This window comes from Phoca vitulina, unplaced genomic scaffold (assembly GCF_004348235.1).
Source record: "Phoca vitulina isolate PV1807 unplaced genomic scaffold, GSC_HSeal_1.0 scaffold70, whole genome shotgun sequence".
Lineage (NCBI taxonomy): Eukaryota > Metazoa > Chordata > Mammalia > Carnivora > Phocidae > Phoca > Phoca vitulina.
In genome coordinates this window covers 2803229-2812883 of record NW_022589773.1, presented here as the reverse complement: position 1 = coordinate 2812883, position 9655 = coordinate 2803229, and positions in this window count along the sequence as shown.

Genomic DNA, 9655 nt, shown 5'->3' with positions numbered 1-9655 from the left:
GTTTCCTGAGATTAAGAATTCCTCATATCAGTGAGGTCATATGATACATGTCTTTCTCTGTTTGACTTATTTCGCTCAGCATAATACCCTCCAGTTCCATCCACGTCGTTGCAAATGGCAAGATCTCATTCCTTTTGATGGCTGCATAATATTCCATCGTATATATATACCACATCTTCTTTATCCATTCATCTGTTGATGGACATCTTGGCTCTTTCCACAGTTTGGCTATTGTGGACATTGCTGCTATAAACATCGGGGTGCACGTAGCCTTTCGGGTCCCTACTTTTGTATCTTTGGGGTAAATACCCAGTAGTGCAATTGCTGGATCATATGGTAGCTCTATTTTCAACTTTTTGAGGAACCTCCATACTGTTTTCCAGAGTGGCTGCACCAGCTTGCATTCCCACCAACAGTGTAGGAGGGTTCCCCTTTCTCTGCATCCCCGCCAACATCTGTCATTTCCTGACTTGTTAATTTTAGCCATTCTGACTGGTGTGAGGTGGTAGCAGGAGGGGAAGAATGAAGGGGGGAAAATCGGAGGGGGAGAAGAACCATGAGAGACGATGGACTCTGAAAAACAAACTGAGGGTTCTAGAGGGGAGGGGGGTGGGAGGATGGGTTAGCCTGGTGATGGGTATTGAGGAGGGCACGTTCTGCATGGAGCACTGGGTGTTATGCACAAACAATGAATCGTGGAACACTATATCTAAAACTAATGATGTAATGTATGGGGATTAACATAACAATAAAAAAATTAAAAAAAAAAAAAAGTTCTTTCCCGGTGCCTGTTTGTCATTATCAGATAGTTCTTCCGCAAAATGGCCATGTGCACACATTTCTTTCCTAGGCACTATTCAAAGCACATAGGGCAAGTAGTCAGTGCTGCTCTAGAACAGAAACTCTAGAACTCACATGAAAATGAGCCTACTAGAAGCCAGATTCACACAAGGAGAGGTCTGCTCAGGCTGGAACCAGAACTGGGAGATTTGGGTTGACCTTCCCAGTAGACACTTAAGTTCTGGAGGGTCAATAAGGAAAGGAAGAGAGAGCCTGAAGTTACTTCTCGAGTGAGAGATGAAGTCAGTTATTTCTAACTCTTAGAAGTGACAGAGAGGGGAGACTTTACCCAGAAGGTAGACATAGCTTGTCTGTGGGGGTGGGCTGGATGAAATGAGAGATGGCAGACAGAGGGGCTAGGAGGTGCTTTCACAAGAGGATGGAGAACTCAGACCCCGACTTAAGACTCCACCTCCTGTACCAGGAGTGTAGCAGGTGGGAGGAGCAGAGAGAAGCACATGCCCTGAGTCATCCATCTATGGGGGCCCAGACAGGCTGCTCATCTGCAAATGGGAGGGAAGTCACAAAGCCATCACCTTGCTCATGACTGTCTGCTGCCCACTGTGAGCTGGCGTAGAGCAGAGGCCAGCAAACTACAGTCAGCCTAAAGCATTTACTTTCTGGCCCTTTACGGAAAGAGTCTACTGACCCTGGCATAGAAGACCTGGCCTTGTAGATGTCTCAGAAAGTATTGCATTGAGAGTATTTCCACTGACGGAATGGACTTCATGGCCCCGGGTGCAAGTTCCCAAAAGGCCCAGGAGGGACCAGGCCCTCCTCTCTGAGGTTGCAGGGGCAGACCCTTGTATGGGAATCTACGTCCCAGCATTGCCTCATGGTAACTCGGGGGCATTCTAGTGTTCACGATTGGCCTTACAAGTACTCTTTGTATTCAGGGCGTGTTTTTTTTAATTAAACAGTATTTTTCAGCTGAAAGACTAATACGTACATGTGATTTTTTAAAAGAAGTTATGCAATGAGAAGAGCCTTCCTTCCACCCTAGACTCCCATTTCAAATTAACTGCTCTTGAGAGTTTCCCATGTATCCTTGTGTGTGTGTGTGTGTGTGTGTGTGTGTGTGTGTATCCTTTTTCTTTATACAAATGGAGGCTATTGATGTCTTGCTTTTTTTTTTAACTTAGTAATATAATGAGAAGTTCTTTCCACATCAGCAAATACAAATCTGGCTCCTTTTTAATATCAGCATTGTATTCCTTTGATGGAATTTAATGCATTTGAATGAACTACTCCCTTATTAAAAAAAGTTGTCTCCTGGGGTGCCTGGGTGGCTCAGTCAGTTGAGTGTCTGACTCCTGATTTCAGCTCAGCTCTTGATCTCGAGGACATGTGTTTGAGCCCCACGTTGGGCTCAATGCTGGGTGTGGAACCTACTTAAAAAGAAAAGTTGTCTCCAATGTTTGTTTATTGCAAACAGTTCTAAATTTGTAATTCTTATACTAACTCCTTTGTACAATGAGTTAATGTAACTGGAACATGAATTCCTAGCTGTGGAATTGCCAAGGTGAAGGGCAAGTGAGTTTTAGATTTTTATACGTACTGACAAATAGCCCCCCAGAAAAGTTGCACCAATTCATGTTCTCATCAACAATAAATAGATCTTTTCCCCTAACATCTTCCTTAACATTAAGCCTATCATTACCAATTTGGTAGGTGAAAATGACATTCCACTGTACATCATTGAATACCATTGTATAAACTGTCATCTTTTATATTTATTTTTATTGGATCTGCCAGTTCATGCTTTTGTTCATTGAGATGTTAGAAGTTTCTCTTTTTAACACCTCCCACACCTCATTACACACACACTCCAGAATATAGGGACTTTATCTGTCTCATTTGCCCACTGTGTATCACCAGAGCAAAGCCTCGAACTATACCTGACATACAGTAGACAGTTAATAAGTATTTGTTAAACAACTTAAAAAATCATTACATACTAAGACAGGACCTTTACTTGTCACTATGTGTTGCAAATTTTTTTTTCACTGTCATATTTTCTTGGTTTTGTTATTTATTTTTTTTGCAATGCAAAAGGTTCATGCAACCTTTCCAAGATTAAGCATATTATTCTTCAATTCATTTAAAATACATTTTGCCATAAGGTATGTAGAAGGACTCCAACTTAAATTTTCCTGCCTTGGTGTGTTTTTAAAGACACTTAAATGGGCCTCTTCTGCATGCTGGTTGATCCATTAAACTTCACTGTAAGCACACCATGCCTTTACGTCAAGGCTCTGGTTCACATTCCTGAGAAGCAGTTTTAACATTGCAGGCTCTTATGCTTGGACACAAACAAATTCATAACCTAGTACTATAGTAGGTTTTGCTACAATGGAATGATGGGACATTGTGATCAATCTGGAATACTGGTTGGTGTAGAGAGAGAAGATTGGTATAGAGAGCCAAAGGAGCAGGGAGAGAACATTGAAAATTCCAAGGATGACTTTGCTTGTTTCACAATAATTCTGGCACTGGCTTGATTAGGATATGTTACTTTTAAGGTACATGCAATTTTATTTTGGATTTAGCTCTTGTAACACACAGATATCAATCCTGAGCCTCCTTGCCTCTTGAGATCTAGGGGGGATTGGGCAGTGTGAAGCCCACTCAAACATTTTCAAGAATTCCTGGAAGTATTAAGTTCTGCTTCCTCAACCTATTCCGCTCCAGCTTATGCACCATTTTCTGTGGGATGCCTCACATGAACCCCAGTGGAAACACAGATCCTTCTTCATTGTCACTGCCCAATCACCAACAGAAATCCTCACGCCAAATCTTTGTGCATTTAGTGGAGTTTACTGAAGACATTTTGGGTAAAACTTCCTACCATCATGGTGGCACCATCCTTCTTCCCACCCTAACTCTCTGTCTCTGCTTGTCATCCTCCTCACGGGATTGGCTTAGGAGCTTGCAGTTTTTCTCCATCTGTTAAGACAAGTAGCACACCCCCAACTGCTGAAATTTTATCTAGCAGAAAAAGATTTTCATTCAACACAAAATTTAACACAGAACAACCTTTAGTACAGAATTTTTCCAACAAAGAGTTTTGTCCCCAAACAGAAACCTGGTGCTGAAACAGACAAACTGTTAAGATCATAGAATATTCTCTACCTGTTGCATTTATGTGACATTTTAACAGGCCCACTACTTTCTCCCATCACATTCCAATTACCATCACACATAACCATCCACATGCACCCATGTGAGAGTTGAGTGAATCAAAATGATTAATAGTCTTTGGGGCATGGCTGTTTTTTCTAGTTTATTGTAGTGCAGGAGATTAGACAGATGAGGTCTAGAACCACTCACCTAACGGAGCAGACACTTAGTGGGCTTAGTGGTCCCTTGATGATTTAAGGTCCTAGGAGAAAGTCCAGACTGGTAGAAAAAAGGCTACAGATAGTAGGGGGATAGTTTAATACTTCCTCTGACACTGGGGGAGTCTTCATAGACTCAGCCACACAGAGTCCAGACAGGTGGACGGGGCCGATGACAGTGAACCCGGCATCTTGTCTACCACATATTAGGTACTCAGTCAGTATTTGGTAATTGAATGAGTAAGCGAATAAACAAATGAAGCCCTGAATGTCAGGAATCTCATACTTTCCGAGCTCCTTTCTCCAAAGAGCAGGACTGGTCATGGAGACTACAGTGGGGTCCCTCCCAACTGTGGAGAGAGCAAGGTCTCTCCACAGTTGGAGAGAACATACCAGAACCTGAAGATCATCCAGTAGGCAAAGGGAGGTTTTTAGACATCCCTAACTGCTTTGCCAGCAGAAGCCTCCCCTGTGTGTCTATTTCTAGAAGTTAAGCCTAATTTTAAATCAGCAGAAGTAGCTAAGCACCCTGATAATCACTAATGAATTCTAATGGTTAATTATGCTTAGTTTCTTAATGGTTTTCTCCCTCCATCAGGGCCCTCTGCGCTGGCTCTGCTCAGAGGGCACAAAAATGATACCTACTGATTGTATTTCTTAAAAAAAAAAAAAAAGCTTTGAGTTCACTGCAGGTTTCTTTTCTTTTTCTTATTGATCCTCCTCGTTTTTGCTGATAACTAAGAGCTGATAGGAAGAAAAACATAAGAAGGGCAACCAGCTAGTCAGGTTTAATTTTCAGTTTTTAAATGACTGCAGTTGACTTTTCAGACCTTGGGCTGGGGTGAAGGTTGGTATTAAGTGACCACTCTACTTCCCCAACCACCGAAATTTCTAAAGAAGTAAAATAAAGACCTCATTTTTAGGATCAGAACGTGACAAGGATATCAAATCCTGCCAAAGGCACCAAAACTGCTAAGCAAAGGCACCCCACTTTTTTAAGCTTCCTGGGTAGCATGTATCAAAGGGCCCTCTGATCTTTTTCTTGGTCATTTCCTTCAAGTTTTTCTTTCTTAAGGAAGAAGGGAGATTATGCTATGATTGACAAATCTTTAAACCCTGTAAGTGTGATCTGCCTTCGCCTTAGTCTGTTCAGGTTATAACAATACTACAGATGAGGCAACTTAAACAACAGAAATTTATTTCTCACAGTTCTGTAGGCTGGGAATTTCAAGATTAAGGTGCCAGCAGATTCGGTGACAGGTGAGGGCCCACTTTCTGGTTTGCAGATGTCGATTTTCTTGCTGAGTCCTCACATGGCAAAGAGAGAGATCATTTCTCTCATGTCACTTATAAGAGCACTGATCCCATTCATGAAAGATCTTCCTTCAGATCTAATCACCTCCCAAAGACCTCACCTCCAGTTGCAATCTGACTTCAACATAGGCATTTTGGGAAGACACAAACATTCAGTCCATAGCACCTGTCCTTCACTATTAGAGCACTAACATTAGTAAATAAAACACATGCTTTCCCAGCTTTCTGTCACTGTGATTGCTTTACATCCTCTGAGGTTTTCAGGGAGGTGGTAGGATGTTGGTTCCAATCATCACATACCCACTCTTCTCTCTTCTGCGCTCAATGTGCACTGTTTACAGTGGAAAATTAGGGGCCATGGTTACCAGAAACCAGTTGTAAAACTTAGGGGAAAGAAAGGGAAGATCATGGAAGTGGGCAAGAGATGGGCAGTCAGACCCTCTGCATCCGTGAATCTGCACAATTCATTTGACAATTGGGTTTCAGCACATTCAGATCTGGAGTGACATGAACTTGGAGCGACTTCGGTCAGTGGCTTTCCCCGAATCGTGTTAGAAGGCATCCAAAGAGTCCATGTGCTTTTTCCTCCAAAGGAGTTAGCAGAGAAAGTGTTAGCATAAATTAAAGATAACATCTTGGAGGAGTTCCTGTAACTGTCCCTTCCCTCAGTTTGCCTCTCTGATATATATTAATGACCAGGACTTCAAGGTACTCAGTAACTATACACCTAAGCCCCTTGTACACATTTTACACATGTGTGATGAATAACCCCACTGTAAGGCTATCACTGCACTGCTGAAAAGGAGAGTTTGAAGAGTAAAGCCCCCTTTTGTGGTTAAGGTATGTTTGAAATATGTGTTGGTATATGCAAAATAAACTTTAGTTTGTAAAGCATATAAGAATGTCTCCCCCAACCAACAACAAAACAAAACAAAAAACTCACCATAATGATACACACCATTTAGTCAGTCTTGAACCCTGGATCCTGGAGTGTGATACTGGCCCGAGAGATGGCCTCCCTTGACTTTGGGACTGTCCAAGAGACCAGAGGGGTTTGGGAGTTGCTGAGGGCCACACTGAGGGCCAGAGCACCTTGGTAGGTAGAGGAAGGAGGAGAGGGAGCACAAGGACTTGACGCTTGAGGCCCCAGTGTCACCCTGTCACCTATGAAGATGCAGAGGGCTGAGCTGGTATCCAGGACAAGTTGGGGCAGGGCCACTGAGTGCCAAAGTCCCCCATCTAGATGCTACAAACTTCTAGCAGAAGCTACTCTGCTAAATAGTCTCTACACTTAGATGTCTCCTGGGAGAAATAAGAGAGGGGGAGGATTCCGAATTGACTGGGGATTCATCCAAAGGGGACTTACCGAACTTAAAAGTTACTGCATTTAATCCAGAAGTGACTGAATGTCAAAGTTCTGGGTTTTTCTTGCCATTAGCAGAGCTAGGCATTTGGTGCTACTTCGTTTATGGCAGACAAATAGACACTGTTCTGTTTTTGTTTTTATTATGTTATGTTAATCACCATACATTACATCATTAGTTTTTGATGTAGTGTTCCATGATTCATTGTTTGTGCATAACACCCAGTGCTCCATGCAGAACGTGCCCTCTTTAATACCCATCACCAGGCTAACCCATCCTCCTAGCCCCCTCCGCTCTAGAACCCTCAGTTTGTTTTTCAGAGTCCATTGTCTCTCATGGTGGTGAATAATCCTTTTAATGTACTGTTGGATCCTATTAGCTAGTATTTTGGTGAGAATTTTTGCCTCCATGTTCATCAAGGATATTGATCTGTAATTCTCCTTTTTGATGGGGTCTTTGTCTGGTTTGGGGATCAAGGTAATGGTGGCCTCATAAAACAAGTTTGGAAGTTTTCCTTCCATTTCTATTTTTTGGAACAGTTTCAGAAGAATAGGTATTGATTCTTCTTTAGATGTTTGGTGGAATTCCCCTGGGAAGCCATCTGGCCTTGGGCTTTTGTTTTTTGGGAGATTTTTGATGACTGCTTCAATTTCCTTAGTGGTTATAGGTCTGTTCAGGTTTTCTATTTCTTCCTGGTTCAGTTTTGGTAGTTGATACATCTCTAGGAATGCATCCATTTCTTCCAGATTATCTAATTTGCTGGCATATAGTTGCTCATAATATGTTCTTATAATTGTTTGTATTTCTTTGGTGTTGGTTGTGAGCTCTCCTCTTTCATTCATGATTTTATTTATTTGGGTCCTTTCTCTCTCTCTTTTTTTTTTTTTTGATAAGTCTGGCCAGGGGTTTATCGATCTTGTTAATTCTTTCAAAGAACCAGCTCCTAGTTTCGTTGATCTGTTCTACTGTTCTTTTGGTTTCTATTTCATTGATTTCTGCTCTGATCTTTATTATTTCTCTTCTCCTGCTGGGTTTAGGTTTTATTTGCTGTTCTTTCTCCAGCTCCTTTAGGTGTAGGGTTAGGTTGTGTATTTGAGACTTTTCTTGTTTCTTGAGAAAGACTTGTATTGCTATATACTTGCCCCTTAGGACTGCCTTTGCTGCATCCCAAAGATTTTGAACAGTTGTGTTTTCATTTTCATTGGTTTCCATGAATTTTTTTAATTCTTCTTTAATTTCTTGTTGACCCATTCATTCTTTAGTAAGATGCTCTTTAGCCTCCATGTATTTGAGTTCTTTCCAACTTTCCTCTTCTGATTGAGTTCTAGTTTCAAAAGCATTGTGGTCTGAAAATATGCAGGGAATGATCCCAGTCATTTGGTACCGGTTGAGACCTGATTTGTGACCTAGGATGTGATCTATTCTGGAGAATGTTCCATGGGCACTAGAGAAGAATGTGTATTCTGTTGCTTTGGGATGGAATGTTCTGAATATATCTGTGAAGTCCATTTGGTCCAGTGTGTCATTTAAAGTCTTTATTTTCTTGTTGATCTTTTGTTTAGATGATCTGTCCATCTCAGTGAGGGGGGTGTTAAAGTCCCCCAGTATTATTGTATTGTTGTCGTTGTGTTTCTTTGCTTTTGTTATTAATTGGCTTATATAAGTGGCTGCTCCCATGTTAGGGGCATAGATATATAAAATTGTTAGATCTTCTTGTTGGATAGACCCTTTAAGTAAGATATAGTGTCCTTCCTCATCTCTTATTACAGTCTTTGGTTTAAAATCTAATTTGTCTGATATAAGGATTGCCACCCCAGCTTTCTTTTGGTGTCCATTAGCATGGTAAATGGTTTTCCACCCCCTCACTTTCAATCTGGGGGTGTCTTTGGGTCTAAAATGAGTCTCTTGCAGACAGCATATATATGGGTCTTGTTTTTTTATCCAATCTGATACCCTGTGTCTTTTGATTGGGGCATTTAGCCCATTTACATTCAGGGTAGCTATTGAAAGATATGAATTTAGTGCCATTGTATTGCCTGTAAGGTGACTGTTACTGTATATTGTCTGTGTTCCTTTCTGGTCTATGTTGCTTTTAGGCTCTCTCTTTGCTTAGAGGACCCCTTTCAAGATTTCTTGTAGGGCTGGTTTTGTGTTTGCAAATTCCTTTAGTTTTTGTTTGTCCTGGAAGCTTTTTATCTCTCCTTCTATTTTCAGTGACAGCCTAGATGGATATAGTATTCTTGGCTGCATATTTTTTTCATTTAGTGCTCTGAATATATCATGCCAGTCCTTTCTGGCCTGCCAGGTCTCTGTGGATAGGTCTGTTGCCAATCTAATGTTTCTATCATTGTAGGTTACATATCTCTTCTCCCGAGCTGCTTTCAGGATTTTCTCTTTGTCTCTGAGACTTGTAAGTTTTACTACTAGATGTCGGGGTGTTGACCTATTTTTATTGATTTTGAGGGGGGTTCTCTGTGCCTCCTGGATTTTGATGCCTCTTTCCTTCCCCAAATTAGGGAAGTTCTCTGCTATAATTAGCTCCAATATACCTTCTGCCCCTCTCTCCCTTTCTTCTTCTTCTGGGATCCCAATTATTCTAATGTTGTTTCGTCTTATGGTATCACTTATCTCTCGAATTCTGCCCGCGTGATCCAGTAGTTGTTTATCTCTCTTTTTCTCAGCTTCTTTGTTTTCCATCATTTGGTCTTCTATATCACTAATTCTTCCTTCTGCCTCATTTATCGTAGCAGTTAGAGCCTCCATTTTTTATTGCACCTCATTAATAGCCTTTTTGATTTC